Raw genomic sequence first — 25,262 nt, 5'->3', positions numbered from 1 at the left:
CTAGAATCTAGAGCAATTTCTTTGATACAAATATGTAATTAATTTTAATATATAATAAATTTAATATCAAAATATTTATTATAATTTTAGTTATGATTTATATAATATTTTGATTTAATATTAAATTTCTTTTGATTATAATATTTTAATATATTTTATTTAAAATATTGGTTAACATATTTTATTATATTTTCATTTTAATTTATTATAAAATAATTAGAATATTTAATTTAACATCATTAAAAAAATAATCATTATAAAATTTATTCTTTTTTAATTTAATTATTTATTATAATACTTTTTAGTTACTGTATTTACCAAAAAATTATTTTTAATTAAAATATATTTTAGAATTTTAGTTAATTCATTATCATTCACTCGCTTGATTAAAAAGTGATAAAATATAATTAATTTTAGTTAATTTAATAAAATAAAAACTTTAAAATATATGTCTAAAATCTGTAACAATTTCTTAAATACAAATATTTAATTAATTAATTTTAATATATACTAAATTTAATATTAGAAAATTTATAAATATTTTAGTTATAATTTTTATTATATTTTGATTTAATATTAGATTTCTTTTGGTTATGAAAGATATTTACCTGGATTTGAGTTATGATTGTTATAATCTTTTGGCTTAATATTGGATTTTATTTATTATAAAATATAATAAATAAAATCTAAAATCTAGAGCAATTTTTTTATACAAATATGTAATTAATTTTAATATATAATAAATTTAATATCAGAATATTTATTATAATTTTAGTTATGATTTATATAATATTTTGATTTAATATTACTGGAAGAAAAATTATTTCCACGTATTAGCCCTAAACAATCAAAATTATTACAGTACTAGAAGGGTAATGTACAATGTAAAACAAATAAATAAATAAATAAGGGGAAGAAATGGAGTGTAAAAACTAAAAACCCTACTCTTACATTTGTATTGTTGCAATGAAAAGGAAAACTCCCTTAGCCAAAGCTGCCGCTGTTGTTGTAACCCTAGTTGCTGTGAGTCACCTCTTGGCTCTACAACACTCACTACAAAAAAAATGATAAATAGTGGAGGTTATTTTGCAGAGGTTTTAAAACCCTCCTTAAATTATTAAAATCTGCCATTTTTTTGTTTAATTTGTAGAGGTTTATAACCTCCTCTAATTAAAATATTATTTTAATTTATAGAGATTTATAACCTTCTCTAATTAAAAAACATTTTCCCACTTAAATATTTTTTCTCTAAAAGTTAAAACAAAAGGAAATTATAATGTGACTCTACAAGTACTTCCCTTTCAAAAATAAAAAAAATCTTTTCATTTCCCTCTTAAAAGAATCAGAAACCCCCCCTCTCTTCAAATCTTCAAACCCTCCTCCACTCCTACACCGCTACAAACCCTAGATTCCAACGAGGTAGCTCCTCCCACCGCCACCGCCACTGCCACTGCCACCCAAACCCCCGATTCCCACTCCTCCACCTCTCCTTCAACCAGGACTCCGGCTACTTCATCGCCGCCACCGACCACGAATTCCACATCTACAACTGCGACGCCTTCCGCGAGATCTTCTGCTGCGACTTCAGCCCCGAAGGTGGTGTGGGCCTCGTCCACATGATCTTCCGATGTAACATCCTCGCCTTCGTGGGCGGCGACTCCAAACAAGGTGATGATCTGGGACGACCACCAGTCCCGGTGCATCAGCGAGCTCTCCTTCAGGTCGGAGGTGAAGGGCGTCCGTCTCCGGGGTGACTGCATCGCGGTGGTCCTGGCCCACAAGATTGAGACTATTGCTAACCCTAAGGGCCTCTGCGACCTCTCTCACGTTTCCACCACCATGGTGTTGGTGTGCCCTGGCCTACAGAAGGGCCAGGTTAGGGTTGAGCATTATGCCTCCAAGAGGACCCTTCGCCCTCACTCACGATGGACACTTGCTCGCCACCGCCAGCTCCAAGGGCACCCTCGTTAGGCTCTTCAACACCCTCGATGGTTCCTTGCTCCAAGAGGTCTATTCCATCTCATTCTTTCTTGCTTTTCACTTGGGACAAAACTTAAAATGCTTTTTCTTTTGTTCTCTTTTCAAAATCAGAGTTTCACTTTAGTTATATACTCTATGCATTCAAGAACAACATAGGTAAATGAGAAGAAACATCAATTAAGAATGAACAACAATGCCAAAATCACCCAAGGAATTGCAACTTGGTTGCATGGCTACTTATAGTATTGGTTTGCAATCAGAATTAGAGTTTCATTTATTAAAGGTTTATGCGTTGTGAATGTTATTTTAAACGCTATCTTTTCTTATTATTCATGTGTCTGTTAGCACGATCTGTTTTTTTTGTGAATCTTGTGGTTTGGATTTTTTCTGTATTTCTGTTTTTTCGAGTGTTCTTGGGTTGCTGTTACATGTTTGAAATTGGGAGCTAAGTTGAAAATATTGGTATTTATGCTGTGTTGAACTTTGATTTCAAATTAGGGAACTGAGAAGGAATGTGGAGAGCTTGGTATTTGTCTCTCTCTAAAAGGATGGTCCTGTGATGGGAAAGGAACCAATCTAACTCTAATTTGTTATGGATTTGATTTACATAGTGGTTGTTTCTTGATTCAGCTTCTTATGTGGATCTTCAATATGTTCTCTTCAATTTATAATGGATATACATTCTTATGTTAGATATTGATGGAACTAACTTTAAGGCCCCATAGGCTCTGTTGGTTTATAGACACTTTGGTTTATGTCACGAATAATTCTGAGAATGTTTTTGTAAAACGTGATGCAGACTTTGGAATTTTTTTTTCTTCTAGATAGAGGCATATGCTTGCCTAAACTGATAAATTACAATCTCTCCCTTGCCCCCAAATTCTAATTGGTTGTTTGGCTAATCTTTGAGCGCATATTCTTTGTAAAGTCTAGTTAAAAGGGCTTAGGTATCTATCATCTAACCAAAGTGAAAGAATTTGCTTATCATATCCCAAGGGTCTGTTTCAATAAACTTCTCCACAAGCATTTCTAGGAGAAAAAAAAATAGGAAGGACAAATAAAATAAGTTTTTCCAGAAGTTAAAATTAACTTATGCATTAGTTAACTTGTAGAATTTCTCTTATATTAGCTTCTCCAAAAATCTTATTTTAAACTTATGCATAAGTTAGTTTTAGTTTGTGCAGAAACTTATTTCATTTTTTCTTGTTTTCTTCTACTAGTTCTTATAAAGAAGTTTATTCAAATAGACCTTAATTCTAATTTAATTTGTACTTGAATTATTGTTGTCTACACCTGAAGTTTTGTTTCCCTACGTGAGTGGAGTCTCTTTAATGGAAATTTGGCATTTTTTATTGTTCATATATTTGAAAAGATCAACCTTAGTTAGTAAGGTGTAAATATGATAAATATGAATGATTTTTATTTGCTGCTTGAAGTCCTTTTTCATTTTGAAGCTCTGCAAACATGCGCACAGAAAATAAATTAAAAGGGATTTAATCTAGTTAAGAGTGTCCTAGCAGAAAGTTAGTCATTGTTCTTAAGGTTTATGCCTTCTATCTTATAATAATAATTATAGATGTCATTAATAAAATTCTCAATTAGTTAATGGCTTTGTTTTCAAGGCATTGTTCGTATGGATGTATTAATAAAATTCATTGAATGTTTGCGGATTTTGTATCGTGCTCTTCTTGTTAACGGAAAAAGAAAAAGCTTATTTGAACTTAGACTTATAACATTTAACTCTATGGGTCCTGCTAACATTAAACTATATTAACTATATACTCCTATTTCATTAAGTTTAACGGGTTTATACAAATAATAAAAATGAATAAATAGTATATAGATGGACAGCATAAAACTATAAATACTATTCTCATCCAATTATAGTTGCTATGTACAATAAGCTTGTTAATTTTTACTACTATAACTATTTTTAGTTGTCAGATTTCTAATTAGTTGATATTTATATGCATGGAAATTAAACTCTAATAAAACTCTTTTTTGCATATTTTTAGAAACCCTGTATTTAAACTTGTGAACAAAGAATAAGAATAATTGCTTAGTTAAGCAATTTTCCAAAATGGGCGATGTTTTAATTCGTATGCTCAGGGCTTTAATGGGTGATACCATGTGTTGTCAACCTTTTTAATTGTTTTTTTGATATTCCACGTTTTTGTGAGATGATATTTCAGTTTTTGTTTTATGATTATCAATGCTTCATTTGTAATGTCTCGCTAGGTGAATTAATTGGTTTTGCAAATCCTCTGTTCTTATACAGTTATTGATGAGTTGGTCTAAAACATTATTGGTGCAATATTCACCTCTTTCTGTGGAGGTGCTGAAATTGGTCAGGCAATAGCAAAAGACACTTGCATTTCCCTAGTTTCATTTACTGGAAGTTCAAAGGTACTTTGTGTTCTTGGGATTTGAACATAGAATCTATTTGTATACAAATTTAGAAGTTCTTAAAAGAGTTTTCTTATAGAAAAATATTATTTATTTTCTGTAGAAAAACTCTAAAAAAATGCTTCTAATTTTTATTTGAACATGTTGGCTAGTTCTTCATTAACATCATTGTCTGATTTTCTTCATTTTGGCTAGTTCTTAATACTTTTTATCTCAAGTTAGGTCTATAAGTAAACATACATGATCAAAGTAATAACTATGCATAAGTTTGGAATATTAAAATAATTGTTTGGAATTTTTATTTATTTATTGATTGTCATTATGATATAGTATGTGTGATACACCCTTGTATATAGTATATATAACTAACTATTTTTTCTTTTCTTATTTCAGCCAAATGATGCTTCAAGTGTTCCTAATACACCTTTGGAAGCAAGTGGATCTTCTGGTGCTAACAACCCTTAGTTTGCTTATAGTGTATTTTGGATTTAAAGTTTAATTAGTACAAGACTAATATTACTTTGTTATGGATTTTATGTCATACTTTGATTTACAATAGAAATTTGAATTGTAAATTTTTGAACTATACACTGTTATTTTTGTTATTGGAAATATAATTTCTACTTCCACATTATGAGTATTCTTTTATTGTGACACTAGTAATCGATTACAAGAAATAGGTAATTGATTACCAGAGAACCTTTTAATAAGTAAATTGCGAACATATGATTTTGATTGTCTGGTAATCGATTACATGTATAGGTAATCGATTACCAGACTCTTCAAACAATAGTTTCCTCATTAAAGACGCCCAGTTTGTGAGGGATTCAACCCAGTTAGTGACGGATTTTATCCGTCGCAAATTGTGACGGAATTATGGCGTCGCAAATTGTGACGGGTTCTACTCAATAATAGGCATCACAGTTTGTGACGGATTTTCTTCGTCGCAAATTGTGACGGATTCGTTCATCACAATTTGTGAGGGACTCACATACCTCTCAATCCCTCTCAAATAGCGAGGGATTTAATCCTTCACAAATTGCGAGGGATTTAATCCCTCACAAATTGCGACGGATATTTATTAATTTCTAAACATTTATTGTTACAAATTAGTGACGGAAATTATATTGTTTGTGACGCCTTAATTCCGTCACTAATTGTGACGGAGAAAATAATCCGTCACTAAATATTTTTTGACGCCAAATTTTGTGACGGAATCATTTCCGTCACAAATTCCGTCACTAACTTATTTGTGACGGATTTTATGAAGTTTAGTGACGGATTTTTTCCCTCTCTAATTTTAATTTTTCTAGTAGTGATTGTGTTGTTGATATTGGTTTTATTGAAAAATATAAATGTAAGTTCTATTAAATTTATTTTCTAACAAAAACAAGCATAGATATTTTGTTATGCTAAAACAACACCCTAATCAATTGACTCTATTTGTTGTTTGTACGATTTTTTCACTAAAAGTCTTCGAATCTGTCATGTCACGAACACGCATAAATTGTAATCGTGCTAGTTCAAATAAAAAGAACCTACGAATGAAATCCTCCACAAACAAATTGGCACGCCCAGTGGGACTCGTTTGGTGAACTTAATTGAACTAATTGAACTAGTTTTGTGTGTGTTTATATTTTTATGAGACTTAGAAGTGGAAGAACTATGTCTACATCCAGCAAAAGAGATGCGCATAATGAAGAACAGGGTAATGGAGAAAATCATAATACAAATCAAGAAAATGTGGCAAATAAGGCTAGGGGCAATGTCTCCACCTCCTGTAAGTATTCCGAACTCCGCGGGATTTCTGAATGCGTCACAGGAAATGGTGAACGCTACCCGCGAATACCCATGGGGGATGCCTTCGAATTGGAGAAGTACCCAGCCCATGAGCGTAGAAATGCCAATACCATATTCTGGGCAGAATCCTCAAATGCAAATATCCTTATATGGGTATAATGAAGCCCCAAATGGGATGGGCTTTATCATGCACGATCCTCACCAGCATGTTGGCATAAGCCAAGAAGGGTCGTTGGTTCGACAAAGTAATTATATACCCACGGGTATAAGCAGTAAAGCTATTATAGCCCTTCGACAACAAATGTATCATAGTAACCACGATATGGTAAATTTGTTGTCTACGCAAATGCACAACATACTCACACCCCTATATGAGCTAATAAACAAAATAGGAGATAAAATCAATGATAATCGACCTTCAAGAGATACGAGTGTGAATTTGAACGGTTTCAAAAATCCGACCATTAATGAGACAAATATTCCAGGGGTTGTTAGACCTCGAATTCACCTCAATCAAGGGGGACCTCTGAGAAACGTCGAGGAAAATTTGGATCATATAGTCGAGAGGGTACTGAATAGGCACGAATTTGAGCACCCTTACTTTATATCTGCCTTTCCTGACTATATAACCTAATCTGAACTACCCAGGGGGACGAAAGCCCCGAAATTCTTGAAATTTGCAGGAGAGTTAGGTGAATCCACCGTAGAACATATAGGGAGATATTTAGTCGAGTGTGGGGACCTAGTGAGTAATGAATATCTGAAAATGAAATATTTTCCAAGTTCACTAACCAAACATGCCTTTACGTGGTTTACAACTTTACCACCTAATTCGATTATTACTTGGGCACAACTGGAAAATAGTTTCCACGAACACTTTTTTCGAGAAGAAACCAAGGTGAGCATAGTTGATCTGATGAATATAAAGAGGCAACATCATGAGACATTGGACAAATATTTGAATAGATTCAGGCAATTAAAGTCTCGATGTTACACTGTGACACCCTTACTACCCCAACACATATATTGTAATAAATCTTTCTTTTACAGTAAAAAGGGTTCACATGAGAAACTTCGAACAACCACGTTAGCAGAAATATAACATATAACACACAAGAGTTTTTACAAATTGTTTTTAAAATAATATTACAGTACCAAATTCACACGAATATTTCGCTCCTAAAAATCCTTTGCCCCGATGTCACAATATCAGAGCATTTCCCAAAATAAAACTGTTGGCATCCTATATGCCACTTGCAGCCGGATCTTCTCCACCTAAAATATCCACAATTTATACGGTGAGAAAAGAAGATATCTATATGCAAAGTACATCCAAACACACCATGTTAAAATCTCATCATATTTTCTTTATTTAATAAAATATTTACAAGCATGTATCATAATTTATCAATCCATCACAATCCATTTAAATTTTATAATTAACACTATCATTTTTACCTTTCCTCATTCACATCAATATAACAATTATCTCAACATCTATAATTCATGCCAATTTCACAATTAACACTATGCCAAGACCTCGCCATATCTGACACAAGTGATACAGGTTAATTGCCTCACTCAACCCACACCAGACCAGGGTCATGCCCTCCCTGTAGCATCACTTACCCAGGAGCCATGCCATCCCTAGTCTTTTGGTGTGAGGAAACACAATCACATTACAATCAATACAATCTCTTGCAATTAACCCCATGTCAGGGCTGCCATAAACGACATAAGTGGTGTGTGTTAATTGTCTTACTCATCCCACACCATGCTAGGGTCACGCCCTCCCTGTAGCACCACATACCCAGGGGCCGTGCCATCCCTAGTCATCGATGTGAGACACCACAATCACAATCAAAATCACATTCATACATCAATATCATTAATTCTTAACAAGTAATATAGCAATAACTTTCATTAATATAATAATCAATAGAATAATTAATATAAACAGTAAAACCCCTCATTATTCCAAAATCTAGCTCACCGCATTTTCCTTACAATTCATTCTTCTTCACAGATCATCATTCCTACACTTAGGCATATTTATAAACCTCAACACAGATAATTTTAATAGAACCAATAATTCTCCAAATCAAATAATTGTAAAATCAATCATAATCCTAAGGAATTCTTCCTCTACCCAATTCCCTCATGTACTATACATATAAATAATCCCCTTTTCCCTCGTACCTGAATAGATAGGAACTTGGGCAGAACCTCCTCCTCTCTTTCCTTAGACAGTAACTGGAACTAGGGCAGAACCTCCACTTCTCTCCTTAAACAATAACCGGAACTAGGACAGAATCTCCTCCTCAAGATTCCTCTTTCTCTCCCTCCTCTTTCTCTCTCTCTCTCTCTCTCTCTAAAATTTGTCACCCTTCACAGTTATAATTTTTCACCCCCCCATGCCTCCTATTTATAGGCAATCTGGGTTACCCGGAACGGCCCGTACCAATTTCGGAACGGCCCGTTCTGGAACCTTCGAATCTGTGCAAAATTTTCAACTGGAATGGCCCGTTCTAAAATTGGAACGGCCCGTTTCCAAAAAGCAGAACGGCCCGTTCTAAAACCAGAACGGCCCGTTCTAAAACCAGAACGGCCCGTTCTCACTCTCAGCAGAACGGCCCGTTCTCCCTCCGGAACGGCCCGTTCTCCTTCCGGAACGGCCCGTTCTGGGCCCGTTCCCAACTTAAAATTTCAGTATCTTTTTATTGCTTGGAACGGCCCGTTCCAACTTTGGAACAGCCCGTTCCAAGTTACCCATTTACCCCTCAAACTTTAATAAAACTGCAAAAATGCCATTAATATTTACAAAAATACCCCTAAAACTTAATAAATTTACGAAAAGACTCAATAATAATATTAAAATAATAGGGTGTTACATACACAAATATTCCAGAGCATGAGTTGGTAAAAATTGCAGCCACTGGGTTAGATTTTTCGATTCGAAAGAAACTTGTGAATGAGCAATTGAGAGATATGGCTCAACTAGCAGAGAAAGTGAGATGAATTGAACAAATTCGAGCAGAGAAAGAAAGGTTGAGAAAATTTGACAAGTTCGTTCGAAAAGAAAAAGTGGCATATTTAGACAATATGGACGTTAAAGATGATAATTTCGAGAGTCTAAATGAAGAAATGGAAGTGAACTTAGCTGAATTACAACTCGGGCCAACTTATCAATGCCAATTATTAAAACCTGGGGAAAATAATATAGAGGCTGGTTCGAATGGGAAGTATAGTTTCGATGTAACAAAAGCTGATAAAATATTCGATATTTTATTGAAAGATAAGCAAATTACACTTCTGGAACATCATAAAATTCCTCCTTTTGAACAAATAAAAGGGAAAATTTTTTATAAGTATCACAACATGTATGGTCACTGGACTAACAATTCACTACAAGAAAAAGTCAAATTTCCCACGGATTATTTCCCACGGACCAAAATCCGTTGGAAATTTCCCACGGATTTAGATCCGTGGGAAATTTCCGACGGAATTTCCCACGGATTTTTACATGAAGGAATTTCCGACGGAATTTCCGACGGATTTAAATCCGTGGGAAATTTCCGACGGAATTTCCCACGGATTTATATCCGTCTGAAATTTCTGACGAAATTTCCCACGGATTTAAATCCTTCTAAAATTTTTGACGAAGTTTCCCACGGATTAAAATCCGTCTGAAATTTCTGACGGAGTTTCCCACCTATAAAATTATTAAATAAAATTTAAGCCAATTATTTTTCAAATGCAACCAATTCTAATCGCATCAATACACACAACAATGCACTATATAATGTTTTCATTATTATATGGGTGTTTTCAAAATATAAATAAGATAAATATAAATCAAAGTGTGTGAGGTATGACTTATATTACTTATATATAATTATATGTTTAGGTTATTATAAATTATAAACTAATTAGCGTAAATGTGTTTTTTGTTACTTATCTTGAAAAATACCAACACATGACGTTCAAATTTAAGAATAACACATCTTTTCTTTAATTTTTAAAAATCACTCATCTCTTTGAAAATAACGTTATTAATTAAATAAGGGGGAAAAAGTTAAATTATGTTCTGCAAATCATATATATGTATCTATCATTTATTTCTAAATTACATCCAATATGTCATTTTGATGAAAACTTTCATTGATCTTCAATTTTGAAAATAAGATTTTTTTCAATTCATTTTTAAAATTATTACTTAAATTTAATATATTTTTTTAAATCACAGTGTGCATGATATTTAAAATAAATTTCAAAAAAGTTGAAATAATGAAATAAGAGATCAAATCTCATTTAATTATTGATATTTGTATTAATAAATTATTTTCTCTTAATAGTATATAAACAGTATTATCTTATATAAGTAGTTGTATGTGCCTCTTAAATAAATAAATAAGAAAATTAATACTCACTTAAAAATTTGAGAAGAGATATATGTATGACGTTATTGAGAAAAATATTCAAGTAGGGGTTAATGAAATTTTTTCTAGATTAAAACTTCTTTATTTAAAACTTAAAAGATTAAAGTTAAAATAATTACACTAAATAATTATTTTTGTTCCTAATAACTGATTGATTTAAAAATCTCTTTAAGTTGTAGTAATTTCTTAAATTTACATTTTATTGATTTCTGAATTTTATATTTAAGTAAATCAGTAAAATACAAAGTAACGAGTATAAATATGAGTATTTAAAACTTCAATGAATCTATATATAGAAAGTAGAGATAAAGACAGAGAAAATGAATAGAAGAAAAATAGTTAAATATATAGTTGTTTGATTATCTATAGTAATAGATAAAGGGAAATATACGTCATCTTGTAACTGATTTTGTCTAATTTTATTTGTAATAATATGATTATATATTTAAATAGTTTAATTTTAATAATTTTTTAAGTATATTTTTTGTCTTTTCACTTAAAATATTTGAATTTCTATATTTTAATTTGAATTATTTTTTAAGTATATTTTTGTCTTTTTGTCTTAAATTTTTGAATTTCTATATTTTAATTTTAATAATTTTTATTTCTATTATTTATTAATTCTTTTCATTTTAAATATTTTATAACATTAATAAAATTTTATAATTTTAATCTCTCTAATTTTATCTTACTTTTTATTTTATAAATATAATTTGGATTATTCATTTTATAATTAAATTAAATTTATTAAATTTTTTTTATGAGTTTACATTCTAAGAATGTATTGAAATTCCTCAATATTTGATTATTAGATAGCAACAACATGGATATTCTGATTATTAGACATTATGTTATAATTCTACTACTGATCGTACTATATGTTATTTTTAAATTTGAACTCCTAAACTTTATTTGTTATGTATGACATTTTATTTTGTATGAATGAATTTGTTTTGATTTACATAATTATGATTGATTTAATATCTTTAAATAGGATAATTATTTAATAAAATTTTGAATTTAAAAAAAATAATTTTTCACAGAATTTCCCACGGACTAATCCGTGGGAAATTACCCACGGATTAGTCCGTGGAAAATTACCCACGGACAAGTCCGTGGGAAATTACCCACGGATTAGTCCGTGGGAAATTACCCACGGATAAATCCGTGGGAAATCCGTGGGAAATTCTGTGAAAAATTATTATTTTTTTTTAAATTCAAAATTGAGGAGTTTCAATACATTCTTAGAATGTAAACTCATAAAAAATTTAAAAAAATTAATTTAATTATAAAATGAATAATCTAAATTATATTTATAAAATAAAAAGTAAGATAAAATTAGAGAGATTAAAATTATAAAATTTTAATAATGTTATAAAACATTAAAAAAGAAAAGAATTAATAAATAATAGAAATAAAAATTTATTTAAATTACAATATAGAAATTCAAAAATTTAAGACAAAAAGACAAAAATATACTTAAAAAATAATTCAAATTAAAATATGGAAATTCAAATATTTTAAGTGAAAAGACAAAAATATACTTAAAAAATTATTAAAATTAAATTATTTAAATATATAATCATATTATTACAAATAAAATTAGAATATATAAAATAAAAATCATTTAAGGGTATGATTATCTATTATTTTTTAGACAAAATCAGTTACAAGATGACGTATAACTTTATATTAAATGTGAATTTTGTAAATTCAACCCTTAAATTAAAAATATTTTACTCTTAAATCATATATACAAAATGTTATATTAATCGAAGATGATTTCCTATAAAACAAAATTAAATATGTTGAAAAATTTATATTTTCGATGAGAAAATTTTTTGTAGGAAAAGCTATATTATTGATGAAATATTTCAGACAAATTTATATTTGTCGAAAATGTAAGAACTGGTTTTAAATTTGATATGAAAATATTATGATATTATTAGATAAGATTTTAAGTTAGTATTTTATTAATAGTTGATAATTAAAAAATAAAACAAGGATAAATACATTTTTTGAATTTTATATGTTTGATTTAAGATAACTTATAAAATAACTCTTTGGTAAAGTTATTCCGCTCAGTAACTCATGGCGTGTGTTGAATTTTATCGATCTAATTAATTGTTAAATTAAAAGTTACTAAATTTTACTAATAATTAATATAAAAAATTAATTAGTTTTGGAATAAATTATTTGTGAATTAACAATATAATTGAAACATTAATTATTTTAAATTAATTAACTAAAATCTTATTGACAATTTACTATATGATCTTAATATTTTTGTATAATTAATATCTGGTTTTACTATATGATCTTAATATTTTTGTATAACTAATATCTGATTTTAAATTTGATATGAGAATATTATATATAATTAGATAAGATTTTAAGTTAGTATTTTATTAATAGTTGATAATTAGAAAAAAAAAAACAAGGATAAATACATTTTTTGAATTTTATATGTTTGATTTAAGGTAAATAAATATATTAAATTAATTAATAATTTATTTAAAATATTAAAATTTAATTTATAAGTATGTATTAAATAAATATTTATAATTTTTTAAATTATATTATCATTATAAATTATAAAATTAAATAATTTAAATTATAATTTTAAATAAAAATAAGTAGACGTTAATTATAAAAGTAAGTACATATAAATAAATAATAATTAAATATATTATTATTATTATTATTTGTAATATAAAAATATTATATATTATTATTATAGTACAAATATGAGATTGTATATTTGAGAATGACTTAAATGAATTAATTTGTACAAGTTATACTGACAACATACATATACATTTTGGTAGCTTACTCATAAGAACTTCACAGTTAAGCGTGCTTGACCTGGAGTAGTACAGGGATGGGTGACCTTTTGGGAAGTTTCCCAGAAATTGCACAAGTAAGGATAAAACACACTAAACAATGAAATATCGTGAAATAGAACCCTTGAGAGGCCAAATATGAGGGTTGTTACATTAATAAATTTATTAAAGTTAAAAAAAATTATAATTTTCGGGTAATTTCTCACGGTCACGGATTTATCCGTGGGAAATTACCCACGGATAAATCCGTGGGAAAGTTACCCACGGATTAAAATCCGTGGGTAAATTTCAGACGACCAATTTATCGACGGATTAGTGTCTGTCGGTAATCCGTCGGAAATGCCTCATTACCCACGGATTTTGGGCATTTCCCACGGATTTTTGCCGTCTGAAATACCGAATTTTCTTGTAGTGATTGTGTAAGTTTCAGGGACATGATTGAGAAAGCGATTACTGATGGTCGCTTGGCTTTCGAGGAGAAGGAGATGAAAATCGATACTGATCCATTCGCTGCACAAGCAGGATATGTGGAACCTCTCCCGATGGGGATTAATGTGCTAGAAGTTATAATGGTTGACTTGGTTGTGAACGAGGAGGAGGTTGTCGAACCTATTTCAGATGAAAAACAGGAAGAGCTCTTAGACGAGTTCGCGAAAGAGGAAGAACCCATTTATCCGAAAGAAGGTGACAGTTTGCTTGATTTCCTTTGGAGGAAGAAAGATGATGATCAGGAAGTTATGCTTCGTTCGAGATGTAGCACTGTGTTTGATAGATCTGTGGCTAAGGCTTTCGAGGAGTCAGAGATTATGAAAGGGTATAAAGCTGAGAAGGCTCGAGGAAATTCGAAAGTGAGCACTAGCATAGTAATGTGTCAAGTTCATATGCCACAAGGCAATGCTCCTGATATGAACCCAGAGGGATGGATTCGTTTTACGGATCTATCTAGGTTTGAAACCTCATAATTAATAAATTAAAATAAAAAAAATATGGATTGAAATTAGATGCTAGAAATGGAGGGAAGGAAACGGTAAAGGAATGGAGGAAGAATCACTCTTCCAAGGAAGGCTTCACACAAAGAATTGTGGATGATCCTTTGATATGCCCAAATTCTTGAATCACTCAAGAACAATTGGAGAATCACTCTCACTTAGTTTTTTTATTATTAAAACTCAAATTCTTGTCTATTTTTTATTCATCCCAATGGGCAGCTTATATAGCTTACAACCAACACCTTTCACTTACATTAGTGGGCAATTAATGGACTCCACTAAGCCTATCAATTATGACCACTAATGACAAAACATTAAAAAAAATCACTTTAGTGGGCAATTGTTGAACTCCACTAAGCCTAACAATTATGACCACTAATGACAAAACATTAAAAACACATGCTAAATTCGTGCACCCTTTGGTATGCCTCATGGCTGATTCATCCCAAAGGTTTTGGACCTTATTTAACTAAAAACAACTTGCCTAATAACTAGCCCAATAAGTGGTGCAGCCCAAACAAGAGTTGGCAGCCACTTTAACAAGAGTTTTAGGCCGTTATTTACTAATTACAAGTACTAAAAACACCCACTAAGAAAACCCTAGTCATTGGTCCTCCAAGTCCTTTGAGTGCTCCCATCAGATTCACATCATACCCTCATTCTTTGAGGAGATTCGTCCCGAATCTTAAAACTTTATTTATTTCCTAATTTATTTAATTCAGTAACTACTGCCGAAACACAAATGCTTCCTCCTGGGTCGAAGACATCTCGCTTGTATCCATCTCTAGCTTCACCTGTTGGTAAGTTATTAATCATCAACGAAACAAATAAAACCTCTTCAAACTCATAACCACAAACATACTCAATGAATAGGAATTGAATCCCATTCAAGTGGCAGCTTTGGAAAATAGTAACTTCAAACAATAAATCAACTTCATCTTCCAGGTCCAAGGTCTCTTGAATTTTATTTTGAGAGGTGGGCAGAATGTATAAAGGTGCATTAGGAATGATGTTGACATGCTTCTTCAAACAAGAAAACTTGTGTTCCTGTTCCTGTATATTTGACACATCAAAAGAAGAAAATGTAACGTTAGAGTTGTCATATTCCTCTCTATGTATCTCATCTTCTTCTCTCATTTTCTCTTCTCTTTCTTTTGCTATCTTTATTTTCAATTTCAGTTGATCCTCATGTACAGCGTCGGATGATAGACATATCAACTTAATCCTTCGTCCACCATGCACAAAAGAAATAGAAGGTCGTTCAGGATTTATAATTTTATTGTACAACCATGGCCTCCCTAATAACATATGGCATGTCTCCATGGGGGCAATATCACAAAGAACTTCATCTTCATATTTTCCAATAGAGAATTTAATCATTGCTTGTCCATTTGTAGTGGGCAGACATAATTTCTCAACCGCCCTGCTGCTCACAACATTTTTGAAATTGAATTCATCTACTGCGACCAAAAACAGAGAGTCGTCAACCAAACATCTTGTATAGTAAATTTCCATTTCCATTCAAACCCAGAGCCGAAGCTCTGATACCAAATGATATGAACCCAGAGGGATGGATTCGTTTTACGGATCTATCTAGGTTTGAAACCTCATAATTAATAAATTAAAATAAAAAAATATGGATTGAAATTAGATGCTAGAAATGGAGGGAAGGAAACGGTAAAGGAATGGAGGAAGAATCACTCTTCCAAGGAAGGCTTCACACAAAGAATTGTGGATGATCCTTTGATATGCCCAAATTCTTGAATCACTCAAGAACAATTGGAGAATCACTCTCACTTAGTTTTTTTATTATTAAAACTCAAATTCTTGTCTATTTTTTATTCATCCCAATGGGCAGCTTATATAGCTTACAACCAACACCTTTCACTTACATTAGTGGGCAATTAATGGACTCCACTAAGCCTATCAATTATGACCACTAATGACAAAACATTAAAAAAAATCACTTTAGTGGGCAATTGTTGAACTCCACTAAGCCTAACAATTATGACCACTAATGACAAAACATTAAAAACACATGCTAAATTCGTGCACCCTTTGGTATGCCTCATGGCTGATTCATCCCAAAGGTTTTGGACCTTATTTAACTAAAAACAACTTGCCTAATAATTAGCCCAATAAGTGGTGCAGCCCAAACAAGAGTTGGCAGCCACTTTAACAAGAGTTTTAGGCCTTTATTTACTAATTACAAGTACTAAAAACACCCACTAAGAAAACCCTAGTCATTGGTCCTCCAAGTCTTTTGAGTGCTCCCATCAGATTCACATCAGCTCCTATGGCCCCCATCGGAAAGATGGAGATGTACAACTCCTCCTGAGTTGGTAATACATATCTGCCAAATGCACATGTTCCCATTGGGAAGTGGACTACTCCACAAAGGCCTAATGTTGGAGTGGGTCGAGGAAAGCAAATTGTGAACTACTCGAAAATCCCATTTTCTGGAGGACCCAGATCCATGGAGAACTTGCAGGGAGGTTATGGAAGGGGAATTAAATGTCCTTTTAATGGCCTTACCAAGACTCAGTGGAGAAGGCAACAGAGAATGAGAAAGGCAACTTTCGAGGGACACAAAGGTAATCAATTTTCGATTCCTGTACCTTACGAAGGAGAGGCATCAAAGAAATTCGCAAAGGATGAGGAGGATTTGATTACGAATTGTTTCGAAAGTGGCTTCGAGGACTCCCTCGAAGATATTTGTGGAGTGGTGTCAATCCTACCTTCTGAATACGCTGAAGCAATGGAATCTGTGAATGAACAGGAGGATATACACAGGGAAGATTTTTTCGGTGGCGCCAACTACGAATCAAAGATAATATGGGTGAATCAAATCTCTTGAGTTATTCCAAAGTTTAATTCATCTGTGTTCGATTCACCTACCCAAGAGATGAAGGACCATCTAAAACCATTATTGTTGACCTTTATGATGGAAGGAGTTGAAGTCAACAAAGTCCTAGTGGATGGAGGTGCTGGTATAAATATACTCCCACAAACAATGCTGAAACGTTTTGGGAAGACTTTGGCAGATCTGAAACCTCACAATATCCTTATATCCGACTATGCGGGGAAATATTCGCAACCTGAAGGGATGATATTGCTGGATGTCCAAATTGGTAGTGTGAAAAGGACCACCATGTTTATTGTTACTCCCTCAAAAGCTAACTTTAATGTGCTTCTAGGGAGATAATGGATCCACGGAATGGGAGCAGTACCGTCGACAGTGCACCAGAATGTCTTTTTCTAGAATGATGACGAACACTTAGAAGTGTTGGATGCAGATCAAAAAGAGTATGAGACGGGAATGTATTTCGCGAATCAACAAATTATTGCATTCGCGAAAACTAAGCCTTTCGATGCCATAGACCCATGTCTTGGAGGCACAAGAGGGTGTTAAGAAGACTTTTTGTTGGGATGTTCGAAGGGGATTTGTTATCCACAGAGCTGAAACTGAATTGGCTCAAGTGCGAGAATGATAAGACAAGATCCTTGTTCGAGCTTTTTAGCTCGAATTTCGGCTTACATGGCCGAAAGAACGGCCAACGAGGCCGATGAAAATAATAAGGTCGAAATAGCCCAAGGGGGCATACATTCGATGAAGGTTGAAAAGACAACGACCAAGAAGGCCGAAGAAAAAGAGGAAAACCAAAAAGTGTTAACCGAAACAGCTAAGAAAGAGTCTCTCAGAGTAAGAATCGAGGATGAACATAGTAGGGACTCTAAAAGATTCGAAGAAAGAATCGATTGTGTCTTTGACGATGCTCCTCTAGGATTCGAGAAAATGGAAAATGATGGGCTTAAAGTGGAATCTCAGGATCCTCTGGAGGAAGTTAATCTGGGTACAATTGAAAAGAGGAGGATCACCTATATTAGCAAACTAGCGAAGGAGAGTTTTAAAGAGCAAATCGTGCAAGTCTTGCACGATAGAAAGATTTCTTCACTTGGGATTACAAAGAAATGCCTGGTTTGGATCAAAATTTAGTAGAACATAGGCTACCCATGATCTTGGGGAAGAAACCAGTGAAACAGAACCCACGAAGGTTTGCTCCGCAAGTGATCGAAAAAATCAAAGAAGAGATCGAGAGGCTACTGAAGGCCAAATTCATTTGTACCTCGAGATACACCGATTGGGTATCAAACATTGTGCCTGTTATAAAAAGAATGGAAAAATGAGGGTATGCATCGATTTTCGAGATTTGAATGCAGCCACGCCTAAGGATGCATATCCCATGCCTATTGCGAAAACAATGATTGATGCCGTCGCAGGTAATTAAATTTTGAGTTTATTAGATGGATATTTGGGTACAACCAGATTTATATTGCTAAAAATGATGTGTCAAAAACTGCTTTTAGGTGCCCAGGTGCTCTGGGAACTTACGAATGGGTATTAATGCCTTTTGGCTTGAAAAATGATGGGGAAACATATCAAAGAGAAATGAACTTAATTTTTCATGACCTGATCAGAAAATTCATGCAGGTTTATATTGATGACATAGTGATCAGATTGAAACGAAAAGTAGATCACATACAACACCTAAAATTTCTTTTGAGAGAATGAGGGAACATGGGCTGAAAATGAATCCATTGAAATATGCTTTCGGTGTTTCAGCAGGGGATTTCCTAGGGTTTGTCGTATACCGAAAAGGCATTGAGGTAGATAAGAACAAGACTCGGGAAATCATGGAAACTAAGCCTCCTTCGAATAAGAAGGAGTTACAATCTTTGTTAGGAGGAAGAATTTCAATGGGACGAAGATCATCAAACGACATTCGAGGAGATCAAGATTTATTTGATCAATCCTCCGGTGATGGTGCCACCCTATGAAGGAAGAAGGCTAAAATTGTATGTCTCGGCCAATGATTCGACTATTGCGGGCATGCTGTCGTAAGATGATGAGAATGGTATCGAAAGGGCCATTTATTACATCAGTAGAATGTTAGTCGAGGCAGAAATCAGATACACTCCTTTAGAGAAGTTATGTGTGAGTTTGTATTATGCTTGTATAAAGCTGAAACATTATATTAAACCTTACGATGTATTCTTATTCATTCGAAATAATGTGATTAAATATATGTTATCAAAACCTATCCTTCATTCTCGAATTGGAAAATGGGCACTTGCACTGACCGAGTATTCGTTAATGTTTGTGCCTCTCAAAGCCACAAAAGGACAAGTAATCGCTAATTTTCTCGTGGATCACTCGAATTTAACAGAACAAGTTAATTATTGAACCACGAAATCATGGGAACTATATTTTTATGGATCGAAACATGAGTTAGGAGCAGGAATCGGATTACTGATTATTTCCCCGGGTGGGATCCCCACCAAATTCTCACTGAGAACGAAATCCGAATGCTCGAATAATGAAACTGAATATGAAGCATTGATTACTGGGCTAAAATTGCTTAAGGATTTGGGGGCAAGGAACATAATCATTCGAGGTGACTCGCAACTTGTAATTAAACAGTTAACTCGAGAATATAAATGCATGAATGAAAAGTTACTCGAATGCAAGTCTCGAGCTACAGCTTTGTTAAATTCATTCGATGAGGTCCAATTAGAACATATCTCTCATAACGAGAATGAAATTGCGAATGAATTAGCTCAAATCGCATCCGGGTACAAGATAAGCGGGGAATGTCTTGAATCTCTTGTTTATATAAGGAATAAGTTGAGTGACGAGAACGAATGCCTACGCGTAACCGATCCCTGAACCCCATTTTGGTTGTTAAGGCTATTATTGTATTTTTTTGAAAATGTTTTCTTTTTCCAATGTTTTGAGTAAAACATTGGTGGCGACTCCATGAACTCATTTTTAAAACCATTAATTAAGGATTAGTTTGGTCTCTGGGAATTCCCTAATTGATGAGATTTTTCAAAAAGGTAGTCTAAACCATTGGTCGTGAGATTGAAATTTTTCGGGTTATGATAGGTGGCGACTTCAGTGGGGAAGTTTAAAGAGGGTCAGGCCCAAATAAATTGAAATTATCAAAATAAAAACAATAGTTGATGGAGACCTCCCTTCCATGGTTGATAATGGTGTGTTGAAGAGGGTCACCTTGCCCATGATCTAGGCTCTCCAAAGGGGAAAAGAAATGTGGACGTTAGGGTGAAGAATGGTTTTGGACGTAAAGATGATGAAGCGTGTAGGTGAGGTGTATGGATGCTCAAGTAGGTTGGCTCAGTCCAAGTGAAAGGTGGAGGCCACTCTAGGGTTTCACTCTCCAAGGGTGGAGAATGAAGGTGGTTAGCCGAAGTTAACCTAGGGACTAAGGATAGGATTTGAGGCATAGAAATGCTCTCTCAAATTCATATAATCCAAAGTATTTACATGATGCATAGCCTAGGGTATTTATAGGAGTGGGAGGCATCTAGGGTTGCATTTGGAGAATGCATGGCCGAAATTCACAAGCCAAATGCACTCCAAATGAAATGCAAATTAAACCTAGATGCAACTTGGTGACCAAGGATGAAATCTTTGGGTTTAGTTAGGCTACATTTAGGTGCATGATAAGACCATGCAACCTTTGCCCTCCACTTGGGCCTAAGCCTTTCTAACACCAAAAATAGGTCCAAGAACACGAAAAAATGTGTCACCTCCTAATTTAAAACCCTAGCCCAAAATTAAAAACCTATGATCTAAAGCACCCCATAATACAAGGATAAAATGGGAAATACAAAATAAAATAAATCCTATGACTAAAATACCCCAAAATACAAGGGTAAAATTGGAAATACAAGTAAAATAGATCCTATGTCTAAGATACCCCAAAATACAAGGGTAAAAATGGAAAATCAAAGACAAGCGCAAATTAGGCATAAAAATAAATTCTAGGCTTCCAAAGCTTAGGAGAGTGATTAGTGTATTTAATCTTGAGAAGCATGTCTTCTAGGGTTTTGACTTCCCTATCCTCTTCCAATCTCCTAGCCATTGGCTTAGTGATGGGTCCCACATGAAGCTCCATGGATGGTCCTCCATCATCCCCTCCTTCTTGAGAAGGATTTGACCACAAATCTTCAAGCTCAATTATTCCATTGGTACCTTCAAGAGGTTTGAGACCACAATTAGGGAAAGATATTACTTAAAACTTTAGCTATGCAATCCTTAAGTACATAATTTGTTGAATGAAAATATTAGGGTCATTGAGTAAGCCAAAAGGCATAACCATATAAAAAAATTTTCAAAAGTTTTGGTGACCCCATGTAATTCATTCATCAAATCATCTATCTTAGGGATTGGGTGCCTAGACTTTATTGATGGCTTTCTAAATTGGTGCACATCCTCTATTGCCATCTTTCTTTGGTACCAAAAGAATGAAGATGGCACAAGGGTTAAGGTTCTCTTGAACCTAGCCCTTTTTCTTCAAAGGAATTTTTTTTTTGTTTTTGTTTTTGTTTTTGCTTTTCTCTTCTTCATCTTTCTTAGCTTTTAGTTTGAGTTGGTCCTCATTCACTTGAGAGGGTGATAGTGGAATCCACACAAACTTCTTACCTAAGTGTTGGAAACTTATTTTATTTGTGAGGCCATCATGGATTTTTTTCTTGTTAAATTTCCATGGCCTCCCAAGCAAGACATGACTAACCTCTAATGGTATTATGTCACATAAAACTTCTTCTTTATACTTGACAATAGAGATTGGTATGCTTGCTTGTTAGTTAACTACAACACCTCTTTCCTCATTGATCCATTGCATTTTGTAAGGTTTAGGATGAGGTTTTGTAGTTAAGGCCATCTTATCAACCAATCTAGTACTACAACAATTAGAAGTAGACCCACTATCGACAATGAGAGAACAAGTGCTTCTAAGACCTTGCATTTTGTTTGAAACAAGTTCTCTCTTTGTGATTGGTCAATTTCACTAGATTGATTTTTAAGGAGCCTTCTAACCAACAATAAGTCTCCTTCACAAGGTAAGATTTCTTCCTCGGATTCTAAAAGTTCTTCTTCATCACTTGAAGATGAGGAAGTAGCTTCATCAAGGCTACTATAGTGATCTTGGCCCTTTAAAAGCATGGTTTTCTTGGTGGGACATTGTGAAGCAATGTGCCCACGGCCACGACACTTGAAACACTTGATGTCACTTGTTTTAGTGTCTTTGGAAGATGCCTTAAAAGATAGTTTTTCTTTTTCTTTTTCTTTTTCTTCCTTGGGAGAAGGTTGGGAAGAATGACCCTCCTTCTTAAAACTCTTGGGATAAGAGGGCGTGGAGTCTTTTCGAAAAGATTTTCTTGTAAGTTGATGTTCCACTCTTGAGCAAAGTTGAACAAGTTCATTCAAATCTCTATAAGGCAAAAGTTCAACTTTGTCTCTTATCTCAAGGTTTTGACCACTTTGAAATCTAGAGATTGTGGTCCTCTCTTCCTCCCTAATCCCAACCCTCATCATTAGCAACTCCATAGATAGCCTATATTCATCCACACTAGAGGACCCTTGTTTCAATCTTTGAAGCTTATCCATAAACTCTCGGTAATAGTATGGAGGAATATGCCTCCTTCTTAAGGCACTACGGAGCTCATTCCAATATTGGATTGGGGGCTCATGATTTATTCTCCTTTCTTTTTCTAAGGAGGTCCACCAATACATAGCATGCCCTTGGAAGCTAAGGGTTGCTAAAGAAACCTTCCTATCTTCACTCACTCCATGGCAAGAGAAAAGTTGTTCAACTTTCATTTTCCAATCTAAATAATTTTCAACATTATCCTTTCCATGAAATGAGGGAAGAGTGATGTTAGGTTCCTTATTGGAGGACTCCCTATGTCTATGGGGTCTTGGGGGTCTTTGAGAGTAATCATCATTGTGATGACTACTATAGAAGATATCACTTAGAGGTTGGGTATGATGCCCTTCCTCCTCATGAACAATGGAGGGTACCATATGCCCCTTGCCTTTTGACGATTTAGGGGAAGTGACTCTTGGTCTTGAACCATTAGCCTCCCCCCCACAACTAACCTAACAAGCAACCTTTTTATCTCTTCATTATTTTTCTCAAATTCTTTTTCTCTTTTTCTTAATTCTTCCTCTCTTTTTATATTTTCCTCTTCTTTTTTTCTTAGGTACTCTTTTAATTGCCTAAGTTCATCCCTAACACTAGACTTAGAACTACATGAGTTATGACCATGAACACTAGAATGATCACTCATCTTTGATCAAAAAGGTTTTCACAAAGTTGTTTTCAAAAAGGTTGAAAAAGGTTTTCACAAAGAGTGAGTGATAAAAGGTTTTCAAGGTGCAAGATTGGTATGAAAGGCCTAAGTGTACAAAGTGAACTATCAAAGGAAGGTGGACTACTAGGAATCACTTAATAACCAAGCCTTATCAAGTAAAAATCACTAAGCCTTTTCCACTTTTCTCACAAAACAAATTGGCACAAGGATTCAATGTGTGTGTGCACGTTCCCCCTAGTAGGCAAAAGTAAGCCTTCTAAATGGAATTCGAGACAAAAGATAAAATCCTAAGAAATTATACTACCAAACGCTTTAAAACATGCAAAATGAAAGCACTTAAAGCATATACTAGTCGAAGTCCTAGGTGAAGGTTTTCAAATCACCTTCAACTACACGAACTAAAACCAAAATGAAGAGGTTTAAAAATGGCCAATTACAAACCAAGATAAAGAAATAAGGCCCAAATACAAGTGGCCCAAAAGAAATCAAGCAAAAATGAAAAGACAAAATTTTAGGTCTTCAACTTCTCCAATTGGGTTCCTTCCAAATGAGCAAACTTTGGTTAGTCCTTGTCACAATCCCAAAATTTCCGATCTCGCGACCTATGGTTTATACATCCTTTTAAAAAGTCTCATTAATTAAGGAATGCTCGGACACCAGACTAATTCTTAATTAATGGTTTTGAAAATAGGTTCATAGAGTCGCCACCAATATTTTACTCAAAACATTGGAAAAAGAAAAGGTTTTTAAAGATCCAACAATGGCCTTGATAACCAAAATTGGGTTCGGGGGTCGGTTACGTGTAGGGAAGGTATTAAGCACCCCTACAGCGCCCTCAATCGGTACCTTATGATGAAGTTAATATGATTTTAATAAATTAAATATTGAATCCCCTTTATTGATATTTATTTACATATTTAAAATTTAAATTATACGACTAACCCTAAAATATCTACATGATTGCATTTGTTATAAATAAAAGATAGAGATAAAGATGAGAAATAAAAGATATAGAAGAAGATTGATTGAAATACCTCTTGAACGAGCTCTATTGAATCTTCAAATATGGAGAAGGTGCTTTGTGGCGACCTTTCACACTACACTATGCCTCACAAATCTCAAGAAATACAATAGGAGGGAGAGATAAGATAGAGATGTGACATAAATCTCAAGAAATACAATAGAGGGGAGAGATATAGAGAATTTTCGTGCTCAAACGAGTCTTATTCAAAATTTCTCTCCCCGTCCTGAGAATTGTGCCCGAGTCTTCTATTTATAGGAATCAGAAGGGGGCCAGAACGACCCGTTCCAGATTCAAAACGGCCCATTCTGGGCCAGTCGTTATGTGCAAATTACACACCCTGGAACGGGCCGTTCTAAAAACAGAATGGCTCGTTCCAGAGTGGAAATTAACACAAAGTTACCCATTACAGAACGGCCCGTTCCAAATTTTTTTTTTTGGAATGGCCCGTTCCAAATTTGACTTGTTTTGGAACGGCCCATTCTGGTATTGGAACGACCCGTTCTAGCTTGCACTCTTTAGGTGTTTTAGTCACGTTGGAACGACCTGTTCTAATATTGGAACGGCCCGTTCCGGGGTTCGGAACGGCTCGTTTTGATATTGG

The 25,262-nt window shown here is 33.7% G+C and overlaps 2 long non-coding RNA genes across 2 annotated transcripts; one reads left to right on the top strand and one right to left on the bottom strand.

Annotated features, from left to right (window-relative positions):
• The first annotated feature begins 1,310 nt into the window (after window positions 1–1,310).
• Window positions 1,311–5,020, top strand: LOC109794327 (uncharacterized). Its single transcript, XR_014430598.1, has 3 exons — window positions 1,311–2,008; window positions 4,259–4,386; window positions 4,780–5,020. It is a non-coding gene; the product is annotated as an uncharacterized LOC109794327 (long non-coding RNA).
• Window positions 5,021–7,305: 2,285 nt separating this feature from the next.
• Window positions 7,306–9,417, bottom strand: LOC145953055 (uncharacterized). The gene is made up of 2 exons (XR_014430599.1): window positions 8,386–9,417; window positions 7,306–7,461 (listed from the first exon to the last, which is right to left on the bottom strand). It is a non-coding gene; the product is annotated as an uncharacterized LOC145953055 (long non-coding RNA).
• Window positions 9,418–25,262: the final 15,845 nt, after the last annotated feature.

The sequence above is a fragment of the Cajanus cajan genome, chromosome 11 (assembly GCF_000230855.2).
Source record: "Cajanus cajan strain Asha chromosome 11, NIPB_CcT2T_4, whole genome shotgun sequence".
Taxonomy (NCBI): domain Eukaryota; kingdom Viridiplantae; phylum Streptophyta; class Magnoliopsida; order Fabales; family Fabaceae; genus Cajanus; species Cajanus cajan.
The sequence above is the reverse complement of the archived record's forward strand: the minus strand, read 5'-3'. Positions and strand labels throughout refer to the sequence as shown.